This window comes from Anthonomus grandis, chromosome 9 (genome assembly GCF_022605725.1).
Source record: "Anthonomus grandis grandis chromosome 9, icAntGran1.3, whole genome shotgun sequence".
NCBI classification, from domain to species: domain Eukaryota; kingdom Metazoa; phylum Arthropoda; class Insecta; order Coleoptera; family Curculionidae; genus Anthonomus; species Anthonomus grandis.
Genome location: NC_065554.1, coordinates 19,511,251 through 19,527,565, shown reverse-complemented (window position 1 = coordinate 19,527,565; position 16,315 = coordinate 19,511,251). Strand labels below are relative to the sequence as shown.

The window sequence follows — 16,315 nt, the reverse complement described above, 5'->3', positions numbered from 1 at the left end:
CTAAAAAACTTTGTGACTGTACCTCGTATAATTAGGAACAATTTTGTAGCATCAGTACATACCTTTGTTAATCGTATTTAAACATTCTTTGCCTCTTGTGGTAAATAGCAAAATATTAGTAAATTGTTGTATGTTTTTATGCATTTTTTCATGGACAAAAATAAAGCATCTTGATCGATATTGTTCATACCATTAGTAGATAAACCTCGGTTTTGGTCGGTATCAAATCTATATTTTGTTTAAAAATGCCTCGATGTAAAAGTTTTTCTATTGATCTTAAAGAAAGAATTATTGCATCGTATAAGATCGGAACACCACAATACGTAATAAAACAAGAACTAAGGGTTTCAAAATCTGTTGTGTCGAGGACCATTTTAGAACTATCCAATTAGAGGAAAAGTAGTTAACCGAAAACAGACGGGTAGACCTAGAAAAGTAGACCTTTTCTGTCAGCAAAGCAAATTCTGGCTGAAGCTGTGGGCTCTAATTTTTCCTCTCGAACGATACAGCGCAGACTAGTTGAAGCAGGCTTAAAAGCATGCAAACCTGCCAAAAAACCGCTTCTTAGTAAGAAGAATATTAAAGCACGTCTTCTGTTTGCAGAACAACATGCTCACTGGATACTAGAGCAATGGAAAAAAGTACTTTTTAGTAATGAGTTAAAGTTTCATTTGTATAAAAGTGATGGTGTTCAATATGTTCGTCGTATTGCAGGTAAAAGACTTGACCCAAAGTATGTCCAAGGTACTGTAAAACATGAAGGTGGCAACGTGTTAGTGTGGGGTTGTTTCTCTGGCTATGAAATGGGACCAATTTACCAAATTGAGGGCATTATGGATAGGTTTAAGTATAAATATATCCTTGAAAATGTCATGCTACCTTATTCGGAATGGAATATGCCACTACGTTTTGTTTTCCAACGCGACAATGATCCAAAACATACAGCAAAATGTATAAAAGAATGGTTTAATGAAAATAAAATAGCCGTTCTTAAATATCCAGCCCAATCACCCGATCTTAACCCGATCGAAAACTTGTGGGAAATTGTGGATAGGCAACTTAGAAGTAAAACCTATAAAAACAAAGAGTACATTTTTGAAGAAATTAAAAATATATGGAAAAATATTGACCAAGATATAATTGATAATTTAATTTCTTTCATGCCTCAAAGGTGCCGCCAGGTAATCGCAAATAAAGGCTTGTGGACTAAATATTAAGGGCGCAATCTGATAATGTTTTCTTTTATTTTTATTGTAAGCGTCGCTTAATTTTTGTCGTATAGAAATATTTAACTTTTCTTTTTCTTTTTATGATCTTGTTTATACGGAAGAATTTTGGTATGTTATTTAATAAATATATGTTTATTAATGAGTGTATTTGTTTTATTGAGTTTAAATTCTTCTTGCGTTTTTGCTTTTTTAATTAAAGAAAAAACTGTATCGTCGCTCTATTTTTGTCCAATACTGTAATTTTAGATAAAAAATTAAGGAATAAAAAAAACTAATTTTTAATACACTACATTCAAATACAGATACTATAAACTTCATTGAAAGTAATCTGTTTTAAATATTTTTTTAACAAACTTATAATAAGAGGTGATAATTCTGAATAAAATCAAGAACTTTATCGCTTCGTATCAATTTTACTTAAAAATATGTATAAATAAAATTTCATTATTGTAAAATGTTTGTTCAGTAAACTCAACAATAAAAAATTGTAAATCCGAATGCAATCTAGAATTTTATCGCTTTTCATCACTTTTTACGTAAAAAATTATAGAATTATCAAATATTTAATTTTTAAAGCTCTATAAGAAAGCTTTAATCACTTTTTTGATAAAAGATAGAGAACAGAGAGAAATATTTTAATGTTTGTTCGGCAAACTCATAACAAAAAGTGGTATATTCGAATACAATTAGCAATTATATCGGTTCTTACCAGTTTTATCAAAAAATATAGAATTTATATATTCAATTTCTATTTCTCTACCAAAAAGATCCAATTACTTTTTTTAAGTCAATATATTTAGAATGAAATCTTTGTGGGGCAAATTCATGATTAAAGTGGAGAATAATACATTTTATGATTCTGATTAATGTTACGTCTAAAATTATAAAATAAGTATTATTTAATGTAATAAGTTTTAAATATTTGTTCGGTAAACTTACAACAAAAAGTGTTCATTTAAGTAGGTCAATTGTGCGTCAAGAATTATAAATATATTTAATTTGTACCCCTCTATAAACGATCTCTAATAACTTTTTTAAGAAAATATTTACACAGAGAAATGTTTTTATGTTTGCTCGGCAAACTTTCAATAAATGCAATAAATTGTAATGCAATGAAGAATTTTATTACTTTAGACGTTTTAGACACACTTCTCATCAGTTTTATCAAAAAAAAAACGCAGAATTAAAAAATATTCAGTGTTTTGAAATTTGTGGAGCAAATTCACAATTAAATGTGGAAAATTAATAATTTTATGATTTCTCGTCAAAAATTATACTGGTATTCCCCAGGGTTCAGTTTTGGGCTCACTGTTACGACCTACCACAAAATTTAATTAGAGGGAAGTTCACTGTATTTGCAGACGATCTTGTGGCTTGATGCAGATCTGTGTCAATTAAACCAAAAAAATAATTGTTGTTTTTCACAAATTAAAAACCTGGTGTGACTCAAATTTGTTAAGTTTTATTGTTTCTAAGATTAATATTATTAGTATTAAATGTTCCAATAATAATATTCTTATGGACTCTGTTCTTGTTGTTAAGAATTCATTTTTATTTGAAAGTAAAAAACCTTTTAACTAATTACCCCTAAAACATGTAAAAATGCATAAAAAAATTTAAGAAATCAGCAAAGGCACTTTTGGTAAATAAAGGATTTTTTAACTTACAGGAATTTTATGTAAATAATTTGATTGATGTTTCTGTTTTTACCTTCATTGCTAAAATTTACATTTTTGTTATATATGCTAGGCCTGCTTATGTGTAATGTTATGTGAAGTAACTTTAATGTAAAACTTATTTTTATTGTGTTTTTTAGTGTTTTTTATATTTTCTCAAATTTTTTGTATTTCTTTGTTCGTGGATTAGTATTATTGCTTATATTTTATATCTATATTTACATTATTTTTGTTGAGAGTAAAATGTCTTAATATTTGTTTAATAAGCTGACAATTAAAAGTGGAACATCACTGATTTTATCGTTTCTCGTCCATTTTAGGTCAAAAAATATAAGTTAAATAAAAAAATAATTTTTCACAATCTACAATAAATGTGTACAATATATTTTTATAAAATGTATGCAGAATAAAATATTTAATATAATTTAATTATAATTCATATTATAATTTAGTAAACTCACAATAAAATGTGGCAAATTAAATAAAAAATAATTAAATAAAGAATTTAATTTCTGATCTTTTCTTTTCGTCAATTCTACTTAAAAAATTATAGGATAAATAAAAATTTAATTTTTACTACTCTCCAAAAAAAAATTAATAACTTTTTCATAAAATTTATTTATATTAAAATGTTTTAAATAATTGTTCGGTCAGCTCATAATAAAAAATAATAAGTGCGAATACAATCACCAATTTTAATATTTAGGAATTAAAAAATATTTAATTTTTACCACTCTACATAGTTTTAATAATTCTTTGTGCAAAATATATTTAGAGGCAATATTTCAAAATTTATGATACAAATTTACAACAAAAATTAATTTTTACAGCTCTACACACAAGCCTTAAGTATTTTCTTATAAAATTTGTAATAAAATTCTTAGTAAAATGTTTTAAATATCTGTTCGGTAAACTCACAATAAAAAGTGATAAGTTCGAATACAATTAAGAATTTTATAGTTTCTGATCATATTTTCGTCAAAAATTATAAAATTAAACATATTTAATTTTCCAGGCTCTACAAGAAGGCTTTAATCACTTTTTCTATAAAAGATCTACAATGATAATTAATGTTTTAATGTTTGTTCGGCCAACTCACAATAAAAAGTAGTAAATCTGAATACAGTCAAGAATTCTATCGCTCCTCGTCAGTTTAAATTAAAAAAACACGTAAAGAAAAAATAGTCAATTTTTACCATTCCACAAACAAGTTTTAATTACTCTCTCTGGAAAATATATACTAATGAGTAAAATATTTTAATATTTGTGAAAAATTTTTAATATTATATATGAAATAATTTTAGTATGTTTAAAAATTCAATATTTTCATTGTTTCTCGTTAATTTTACGTCAAGAATCATAAAATTACTTTTTTATAAAATTTATTAGAAGTAAAATATTTGTTTAGTAACTTATTATGAGAAACGGTAAATCAATCAAGAATGTTCTCGTTTTCCCTACAAAGATTATCAAATTAAAAATTACTACTGTTTTTATTGGTATACAAACAACTTTAATTATTTTTTATGTATGTACATAATATGTACAGAGTAAAATATTTTAATTTTTTTTCGACAAACTCACAACAAAAACTCACAAAAAACAGGAATGAGAGTGTAAAAAATTCGTCTTGTAAAAGTGCTTCGTTTGGGGCCCATTCGACATGCTTATCCTGCTAGCCTTAGATAGCCTTGCTAGAGCTTTGATGACAATATCGTTGAATGAAAACTTGATGAAAATAGCCTTTATATAACGTCTAAATGTCCTTAGAAATACAAATTCTTATGGAAAGGCTTTTAATTTATTTTGCTTCCACACTTCCAACCCCCTTTGAAAGCAAGCTCACAGCCAATTTTTCACTACTCTTTAAAAAATAAACCACAGGTTCTCTTCACATTTTAATCTTTATATAATAAGGCACTTACCGTGACGGAAGTCCCACTTACAGTGAGAATTCGCACGCCAGATTGAAGATTGATAAGGCCCCTCGGTAAGCCTAATCTGATTAAAACCAAGGGACCAGTTTGCTTTTTCAAAATTCATTTTTTAAGTGCAAATACCTGTCAGAACAAATCTTTTATCGGGATTTAACAAGCCAGTAATGAATTTAAACTCGATATTGATGAATAAAAATGCACATAGGGGCACCCAGAAGGCGACAAGACAAATTAATCGGAATATGTCTCAATAAAATTCAAGTCGTATTCTGATTAGCCTAATTTGCTCGATTAATATAATAAACGATGAATTTGATATTACCAATTAACCTTTAGGGAACAGTGCCCACATCTTTGTTTGAGTATAAGATAATTATTGGCTTGTTTTTTTATATGGTGTCTAAGTAACACATAAGCTCCGAGTTATAATGAAATTAGGGCATTAGGCCCGTATTATTAAATTTCGTGTAAAAAATATCCTCGAAAATATCATAAGTAAAGCTACTGGTACCAGTCTAAATCAAATTACACGCTTTGTCTTGTTTATTATTAAGACAAAGTAAAGAATCGTATTTTTTTGTATTGGGACAAATAATTGCCCTTTAATGTTTATAGGCATGTATTTTTAACCCTTTGAATAAAATTTTATCTTTTTGAGTTCATCAACTCTAATAATATAAGAAGATTGATAGGGCCCACACAGATTGCCTGATCTAATGCCATTAGATAGTTTTTCTTATAAGGGAATTCCTTTCAGAGTGACACACTCATAATATGGGTGGCGTAAGTGTGTGTTATTTATATTTTTTATCATTTAGGCTTTTTTAATATTATTTCTTTCAATGATTTTTCCCTATATGAAGTAAGCAAATTTTTTTAAATGATTAACTTTATAATCAGTATACAAAATAAATAAGAAAATATGACAAGAGGGTAATAAAAATAAAATTTCTTGTTGGGCTAAAAACTTTATACTAGTAGTAAACAAAAATTTTAACTTCAAAAATATATTTAAAATTAAATTAAAACTAATTTTGTAAATGTAATGTAATTTTATAAAATTTATAGTAAAGTCTCTTATGAACCTCTAAATCAGGTGATTCTCTTTTATATACTAGAATGTTATGATTTCGTTTGAATTATGACGAATTTTTCTAAGAAAAAATATGACATCATTTACCAATGGTTATACAGTGATTTTAACACTAATATATATCTTATATATCAAATTATTTATGAAAAAAATCTATTTTTTAAATTGTTGATTATTAAAAAAATTGAAAAATTTCTAAGAATATAAATTTTCAAACTTTGTACCTTCCTAGAAAAAACAACAAAATAATAAATATCTCTGAAGTTGAAGTTTTTGCTATTAGTTGGTCTTATGTTACCTATACATTTAAATTATATACATTTTCTAGAAAATTGTTATGTGAAGCTGTCATGTCAACATATGAAACCTAAAAATATAATTCAAATAAAATAACAAAATATTTTAATATATTTATTAGCTGTAACAGAAGAATATTTTACAATTTTTTTGTTTCTATAAATAATGATTTTAGGTTACATTTAAATTTTTGGCAAAACTGTCGAAACGGACGAACCCGATGATATTAAACCTATATAGAACAGGTGTGTGGATATATATCATGTACGAGTAGTTTCATGTTGATAAACATTTATTAATTTAATTATCATGTTTTAGTTTTCTATCGATTCCTCTCCTACTGCAGCCATAGCATATTCAATTATTTTGGCGCCCAACGTATCGAATTAATCTCAAGATTTTTTTTAAAAAAGGCGAAAGTAGTGCTATAGTATTGAGAATTTTTGGAATGTAACTAATTGTATTGAATTTTCCAAAAAAAGTAAACCATTTTGTATAAGATTTAAATATATAAAAACTCGATTTTTAATAATGAAACAAGTGAATCTCAAAGAATTGAATTTAGTTATTTCGCTTTATTAGTAAATCAGTAAAGAAGACTAAGGATACAATAGATACGGGGATAAAATGGAAATTTTACAGGCCCCGCTCAATATGAATTTAAGTCCTCATGAGAAAAATCCATGTAGAATCTACTAAACAATAAATTGTTATTAGCACATGAGCAAGCATAAGATGTAGTCATTTTAAACGATATTTCCTAATTACGACTAGTATCTTTATACCTTTTAAGGTAAGTTTTATAACAATTTACTATTTTCTAGGCAATACTTTTTAATATGTAATTATGTTGGTGGCCATGTGCATTAAAGAATATGCTAATAAGAAAGACATATTTATAATTGATGGCTTAGTTTTTAAGGAAAAAAAATACTATAAATAGGGGATACTGTGGACATGCATGCATAGCCCTAATGTCCATTTCATCTCCAAAATGATTTTATTTTTTTTTAATTCCACGTGGTAAATGAATGTAAAAAAGATGTATTAAATCAAATGGTTAGTTTGTAATATATGCAATGTTACCAAGTCTCGCTTAGCTTCTAATACAAAAAAAGTAAGACAATAAGAACTAGAGCATATTATATTTCTAAGACCAAATTTTAATCATCGACAATATTTTTCTTTAGAAATGGAAGATGTATTAATTAGCAGACTATTTACTTAAATGTTAGGTATATTCAATGAAATAATTTCCTAAAAACACTAGACATTTAGCATTTAGGTTTACCTTCCCAAATAAGCTACTAATTATGAAAATTTGGAAAATGCAATCAATGACTGCCGAGAAATGGTTCGCAGGTTTTTTGAGTAGAAACCTATCGCTCTATTCGAAAAGAGGAAGCAACATTTGTTGCTTGTATGATTGCTCTTAACAAAAAAGATGTAGGGGAATTTTTCGACTCAACCTAGGATTGATTATAGAAGGCGTCACTAAATACGAGGTATGTCAAATTTCACTTACTACAGTACCGTCTGTTGAAAAAAGAAAATAGGGTAAGAACATCTATAGAACGGTTGGAATAATTTGTGCAAATTGAAATGCATTATCACCAGCTTTAACAAGCAAAGATTGATGTGGTAAGTTACTTAAGGATCTATGAGTCTTTACATGCATAGCTGGATTACTATATAAGGTATTTCACTAAGCGTGGATCGCGGCTACATCTCTGGAACTCACAATCTGACAGCACTGAAATTTTTTAAATGGCTTGAATTACTCCCTTTTTGAGGATATTTCCAGGATGCAGGATATCGACAGCAAATTGGAAGCATTTAATTCGTGTGTTTTAAATGTTTTTAATAAGCATGCCACTTTGAGAACAATCCGTATGTCTAAATAACTGAATTTCAGAGAATATCAAAGAATTAAGGAGCCGCTGGGACAATGCCTTTAATAAATATATAGTAGCAAAATTTCAATATTACTTTCAGGAATATAAGAGATTACGAAATTGAAATCTGTAGCAAGTGATAAAAGAGTATACTTCTTTGCAGTATGTAGAAGCAGTAACTCAGAATTCTTATGAAAAACTCTAAAAGAGTTAAATATTTAAAAAAATAAATTCTCAGAAATACCTAACACTATTGGAAGTAGTGAAGAAATAGTCCATAGTTGCAGTGGAGTCGTAGATTAAGGTAAAAATGAAAAAACTGCAGTCTCCCTCCACATATTTATCAAACATTCAGTTTTTTAAAATTCCCGATATGTTTCGGACACAGTGGTGTCCATCATCAGAGGATAAAAGGTTTTAAATTGGTATCAGATATACGTTCCAGGGTTTGATTCCATGTCAAAAAACCCTCTATTTATTATTATTGTTTTTTTTTAATTCTATTATTTTTAATTTTATTTGTATACATTTTAATGTTGACAAGGACTGAACATAATGCTAAAAAATATACTAAACTCAAATGTAGGTGACATCTATGGGAAAAAAGGGGACCATTTATATATTGTTTAAGCTATAAAAGAATTTAGAATAAACATCAACATTGGCCACTCTTTTTTTAATATAACCGCCCTCGTATCTCTTATAGTTTCAAAAGTAGCAATAGTCACACATGGCAAATAGGACATCCTGTATTAAGCTAAATTAAAGTATTACGAATTATCAAATGAAGGTGTAAAACTTTTAACATTATGTGTTAGTCGTCGTTATCAAAGGGTACAATTTAATAGTAAAACTTTGCCTTTCGGTTATTTCAGAGGTACCTCAGGTGTCTGTGGTTAATTAGTGCATGGTCACCTAATGCGCTGGCAGCAGCAAGTCTCCTAAATAGAAATTTAGAAAATATAAGTCAAATTTCGCACTTTTCTTCAACACAATTTGGCCCTTAATGCAAATAAATGCATTTGATGCTCTTTGGGAATAATAAGTATATGGAGAATGAGTAATTTTTTCGAGAATTTCATATTCAGATTAATGGAAAAGTTTTAAAGGCAGACAAATCATGTCAAAATTTTGCATAATACTAGATAATAAACTAAAGCTTACAGAACATGTCAACTCTATTATTACTAAGGGCTAGCTCTCTCTGAAACAGTTTTATGCATCTCGATATACACTATGAAATGATATTGCTATAAAAAGGATTATCTGCGATTCTCTGGTTCTTTCATTGTTTAATTATGGTGCTGAAGTTTCCACGAATTACTTAGTATTTCTAGATATAAGGCGAATTCAAATAACTGAAAATTCATGTTGCAAATGCATATTCGGTTTAAAAAAATATGACCACATCTCCAATTACACTTCCAAATAGTGTAGAATCTTTTAGTTCGGCAGTCATTAGATTTTTTAGAGTTTTATTGAAATTTTAAAATTTGCCATTTACCAAAAAAATTGATGAAAAATACTTTGATATTTTCAGTTACTAAATTTTATTTATATTTACTTTATAAGAAATAATAAATAAAACTTTATGCAGTTAATAGTTTGTGTATATTACTTTTGTTTTAAAATAATTTAGGGGACTTTTAAATTGTGATTAGGTAATTAGGAATAGGTATACGCCAATTTCAATTCATTTATAAAGAATTTCTTTGTTTTGTGTTATTAATTATTTATATGAACTAAAGTTTAAATGGAAGACTAGTTGACTGGCTTTTGTCATGATCAACTAAACTTCACCCTTTTTGTGAATGTTTGAAAATAATTTTGTAATTATTGAAGTTAAAGCCGTTTTATTATTATTAATGAACAAATTCATATAAAATTTAGGTATTTTTTTCTTTTATTTATCGAATACGTTGATTAGCATTGTAAGCATTGTCACTTGTGCAATGAAAATTTTCTATAAAGGGTACCTTAAGTAGAGACTATGGCGCCAACATTAATTTTTTTAAATGGAATACCCTGTATATCATGACATTTTACAATTCTACGATATATTCTAAATACTTTTTGTATAGCATACCATATACTTATAGTCATTGATTTATCAAATTTGACGACTAATGAAACATACGACATTAAAAATAAAAATGTATGCTATATTTATTGCATCTAATGTTCAATTTATTGTCCATTTACTTCAATGCATTTTTGAAGTCGGTAATTATATTTTAATTGTACATTTTCAATCACTTGCGGATGGATTGGTCTAAGTTCTTGTCGAATTCTTTGCTTTAAATCATCAACATTATTTGGTCTATTTACATAACCTTTAGACTTCAAATAGCCCCATAGGAAAAAATCTAATCGAGGTATATAAGTAGACGGTGCTTTAATGAAATCATATTTCGTTACTTTTGTGGATCAGGAAATAAAACAACCAAAGCAGGGATCAGCAAAAAAAAAATTCCAAGGATTCGATTTTTCATATTAGCGTGTGGCAGTCTTTTCTCCATTTCTAGTGAGTCCAATGAGGATTTTCGATTGCCAATGTCTGCAATTTTGCCTGTAAACGTGTCCATTTAACGTAAAGTTGGCCTCATCCGAGAAAATAATATTTCTAATAAAATTTCCATTATCATTGTTAGCCGTAAGAATCCGCTTATAAAACTGCACTCGGCGGTCAAAATCGTCTTCTAGCAATTCATGTATCAGTTGTACTTTATCAGGATGATATTTATTTACACGAAGTATTTTTCCCACTGACTGATAAATTTCAATTCCTGGAAATTGTACTAATCGTACCTTGGGAATATATAAATAATAGAACATTTAGCGTAGCATCCTCAGATACTCTTTAAGGTGTTCCTTTAGATAAATTTCTTACATAGTCGTGTTCCCTAAATTTTGATTCTATTTTGGTAACGGTAGATCTAGTAATTGCAACACGATCAATATGAGTTGCATTAAATACATTACAGACTTCTTCTTGTGTACGCACCCAGTCTTGGAAACCATTCATCATGAGTATTTCAATTAGTTCTTTTTTAGATAAATGCATTTTAATAAAAAATGATGCGTGAAATGATAACTAATATGACAATAGGTTCTTAAATTAGAAACTGTTTGAAAATAATAAGGTCCACTTACTTTCTAAGAAATCACCTAAAAAAATTCACGTCACAGTTTCTACTTGAGACACCCTGAAACCAAAATTATGATTCCAAAAGAGGCACTAAATCAAATAGACAACAAATTAAACTTTAGTTGCAATAAATCTAGAATAAATTTTTATGTTTTAATTTCATGTTTCGTTAGTCTGTTGTATCATATTTCAGAAACCATTGACTTTAGGCATATGGTTTTCTAGACAAGAAGTATTCAGAATATGGATTCAGGATGTTCTATTTAAAAGAATTAGTGTCCACACTATAGTTTCTACTTTAGGCATCCTGTGTAAAAATGTTTTATTTTAAAAAACGCACAAGTGACAATACTAATTGATGTGTCCTAATCCTAAAAATAAAAGAAGAAAAAATACCTTAATTTGAAATGAATTTATGCCTTAAATCGTAAATGCACTGTGTATTCAGAAATAAAAGATTAAAAGGTTAAGTTTGGAAAAAAATTTATCATGTAAAAAAGAAACTTATTATTTATACAAAATTCCCAGTGATATTTTTTGTTAATAAAATGTATAATTTTTTAACTAAGAATTTTTTTCGGGAATTCCTTATCCTCATCTATCGACACAATATCTTACAATAAATTTTATTAAAAATTTCATATATCTTTGAAAACTTTGGAAAGTTATCCGAATCAATTAGGCAATCATGAGGATAGTGACACTATCTTTAAAAAATCATTTAAAGTAAATATCTATAAAATTTACCTTATGACTGTCCCCAAAAATCGTGGTGGCGCCTTTGGGGGATTCCCCCACAAATTACGACAACGACAACTAGCACCAAACTCGCCCCAATTCAACCCTAAGTCTCTACCCAATTAAACACGAAAACGTTTCCTTCTCAATTGAAAACAGAGAGAAGAAAATCACGAAAAAAACAACTCGCGAGCTCTATAACAACTAATAGATTGAGGCTGCAAAATGGTGTGCGTGTGTGTGTGATCTCTGCCAAGAGCAAAACACGAAACATGTGAACAACGACGACGGACGTTGCTATGGGGCTGGTCCGTCGTCTACAGCGTCGCGACGCTCCGGACTAAAATGGGCGGCGCTTGGTGCGAGTGGGAGAGCGTCACTTAACGTGCGGCGTGCGGAAAAAAGACCGAACGACATTTTCTTTTCCGGTAAACCGGATCTCGCGTCTTAATAGGTGGGGGGATACCGAGAGATACAGTTTATGGCTAAACGCTAAACAGTTTCGCTTTTTTTTTCTGCTGTTGTGTGTGTTTTTTTTTATGAGCCGGATTAAAGCGAGATGGGTTTAATAGATTTGTTTGTTCTGGGATAAGCGGAATGGGGAAAAGCGGAGAGTGAGAAGGGTTCGGGGTACAGTGGGAGGGAGGGGGGGAGTAATGGGAGCATCGCGACGCCTTGTTTTTTTGGATACGTTTGGCCGTTTAACTGGCCGGTTTTTGAGATTCGGTTTCATTGAAATTGGTACGATTTAAAGTATCATGTCATATTAACATGTTAATCGTGTTTCTTTAATTTCCATATTTCACTGATAATTTTAGTAGCTTATATTTTATTATATTCAATAAAATTAGACGTCACAGGCACTTTATAACCGTTTAAAATGCAAAAGACAAACCTGGTAAAAAAGTAAAAATTTGCAGTTTTCCCATAGAGTTTTAGGTATTAAGGTATTAATATATCGTCATATTTTGACTAATTTTTATACATCTAAATGAATGAAGAATATTTATAATAAACCTCAACATGTTTATTATAAATACATATTCTTTATTTGCCAAAAAAATAGGTACATAAAAAAAGATACAAAATATTTTAGCAAATAAAATGTCAACAGAGTCAGATTTTTGCACAAAGACAGAGTCTGGTCTTCCAATGTTGCCATAAAAAAATTTCCTAAAAAAACTCAAACTATCGTCTAAATATAAATATGTTAAAATATATTATCGCCTATACTAAGCTGCACACAAAGTACTAAATGTGTTACATAAAGGGTGTCCGAGACAAAATCCTGAGCTCTCATCTCAATTTAAATTAAATGGGCATAAGGGGTCGAGTGATACCTTGAATTAAATGTAACTCTGCATAGCGCTATTTTCATTTTTTTATTTTATCAATTCGTTTTCAAGAAATATGAATAAATGTGGATAACAAAATAAAACTTATTTTAAATAAAAAAAGTATCTAACGTCTATTTTATTAAATGTTGAAAATGATCTTCCTTGATCTCCACACAAAAATACAATTCTTGTTCAAAACATCTGCGCACATTAGCGAACATTACAGGCGTTATTAAGTGACATTCTTTAACAATTTTAGTTTAAAAATCTTCAAGCGAATCAGGCTTTGATGGCAAAGGTTTTGTGGCAAAGATTAGTTTTTAGATGAAAAAATCCAAAAGGGGTAAGATTGGGAGATCTAGCAGGCCATTCCACCATCCAGAAATTACAGTATTGGTCATAATAGTTGGAGTTTGGTACACGAAAAACTACTGTTAATTAATTTAAATGTTGACAAAAATTCAGCACCAGTAGCAGTTCGGAATAAAAATTTAAAAAAAAGCTGGACAAAATACTTGGAAGTAAATGATTTTTATTCAAAAACGACATAAAACATAACTTATTGGAACCATAATATTATAATTAATATTTGGTATGGTAACCCTTAGCATTAATTACTGCCTGCATTCTTCTGGGCATTGATTCAATCAAATTTTCAATTATTTGTCTATCAATGTGAGTCCAGACTTCAACAAGCTTATGAAATAGTTCTTCAGCATTTTTGACTGTTCCAGATGCCCGAATTTTGCGATCCAAATGTTCCCATAAATTTTCAATCGGGTTTAAGTCTGGACTCTGGGCCGGCCACTTTAAAACTGTGATCTTTTCTTGGTCCAACCATTCTTTTACCAATTTTGACGAATGTTTTGGATCGTTATCATGCTGGGATACAAAATTTACTGGCATAGACTCAAATGTGTAAGGCTCCATTATATTTCGCAAAATATCCTGATACATAAATCGATCCATTTTCCCCACAATTTTATGTATTGGCCCAGTACCATAACCAGAAAAGCATCCCCATACTATCACATTACCACCTCCATGTTTAACCGTAGGTCGGATAAACTTTTTCTTGAGTCTTTCACCTTTCGGTCGTCTTACATGAAGTATTCCATCACTGGAAAACAGATTGAACTTAGATTCGTCACTGAATAGCACTTTTTTCCAATCTTGTACAGTCCAGTTAAGATGATCAATTGCAAATTGTAGGCGTAACTTGACATTTTTCTTCCGCAGCAAAGGTTTTTTAGCAGGTCTGTAGCTGTTAAGTCCACCAGAACACAATCGCCTTCTTACCGTTCTTGCAGAGATATTGGAAGGCTCACCTTCATTTAATTTTTGTAAAATTTTGGAGGATAACAGAAATGGGTCATTCTGGGAAATATTAAAACAGTCATGCAAACCTTTCCTCTTGGCCCCACTTGAAAAAAATTTGACCTAAAACAGCTGACTTTTGAATTTTACACCTATAATAGCGCCATGTGTTAAGTGTTTAAATAGCGTTCGCGTATAGAACAATTTTTTTAAGCGGATCCTTTATAAAATAAAATTATATATCTATTTTATTAGAGATAAGGGTTATATTAATGTTTCCTATAAAATTAAAGTTTATAAATGCTTTATTATGGACGGGAATCGACATTATAATCTCATATAAAAACAATTAAGCGAGTTTAATGAAATAAAAATATTTTATTCGCGTGGGCCCTTTAAAGCTTATAAACGATGTATAAATGCTTATAAGATCAATTGACAACAAAGTTTTTTTATAATCTTATATGAGGTGGGTCATTCCAAAGTGATTCTTGTTCACTTTGAAGAATTGTTGGCAGATTGAAAAAAACGGATAAGTTGAGGTTTACCAGGATTGTTGCTTAAATTAACACTTTAATATTATACATTTTGATATTCGAAAATGTACAAAGACTGTCCCATAAATCAGTTTTGCTTGGAATGGCTTAAAAATAAAATTTAATTTTGGAGAAGATGCATTTTGGAACACCGCTGTGGATTAGACGCATTATGGAATAACAAATTAGACAAATCTTGTAGTATTATACCCATATTTTTTTAAGTTTATTTAAACTCAAAATAAAACAAAAGGTCAGCATTTAACTAAATTAAACATTTTATTTCGTATGACAAATTTTAATTTATTAACTAAGAAACAAAAAAGTGGTTGTTAACAAAAAAACGCTTTAAAAAACTAAATTTTAAGGTCTTTAGCTTCCTCTGATAATTGGCAAAAGTTATCATCTTCTTCCTCTTGGATAGTATCAGAGTTTTCCGTTATTTCTTCCGATGTAATACAGCTTTCCATTAAGTTTCTAAAAAACTCACACTCAGAATTGTCGATCCACTGGTCACCAAAATGAGAGTTCAATAAGGTTTGAATATCTTTAACTTTCGCAGGTTTCATGGGCACTCCTTTTGAAAGATTGTAAAGACTTATGTTGGAACTATTTTTTCCGCGATTCCATAGACTCACAGACTTTTAAAAACTGTTGCTTTTTCTGCAAAGAGTTCTATATAGGTGTTTGGGTTTGTTATAGTAGGCACCTTTCTTAATTTTTTCTCTATTCTGCCAAACACACGGTCGGATGGTAAAAAAGAGTGACCCCTGACTGGAAAAACTAATTCAATTTCTTTTAAAGAAATTGAAGAAATTTTACTCAAATAGTAGACCAGCATGCCAACCATTACTGAGTTTCTATTTTGTCCTCCGCATCCGTCTGCACAAAGTCTTAGTTTCTTAATGTTGTTCATATAAATAAATGAAAGCAAGTAAAATACTGCAGACGCGATTTCATTTGAGCTTTTTTGGTATTCGTGCTCCATCCAGGTGAACGAAAATACGTTTGTTTTTGTTAATTGAGAAGAAGACATCTCTTTTACAACAGAAAAATTATAAGTATATAGTTGCCTAATGTAATATGCTACTTGGCAGGTACTTTTGGATTTA

At 29.3% G+C, this 16,315-nt stretch overlaps 1 protein-coding gene across 1 annotated transcript in view; it reads right to left on the bottom strand.

Moving 5' to 3' along the window:
- LOC126740280 (dorsal root ganglia homeobox protein-like) overlaps window positions 1-12,346 on the bottom strand; it is a 115,048-nt gene extending 102,702 nt beyond the window's left edge. The window contains exon 1 of the mRNA XM_050446237.1: window positions 12,023-12,346. The gene's annotated coding sequence lies outside the window, so the exon portion shown is untranslated. The remainder of the gene's footprint in view (window positions 1-12,022) is intronic.
- Between the last annotated feature and the right edge of the window lie 3,969 nt (window positions 12,347-16,315).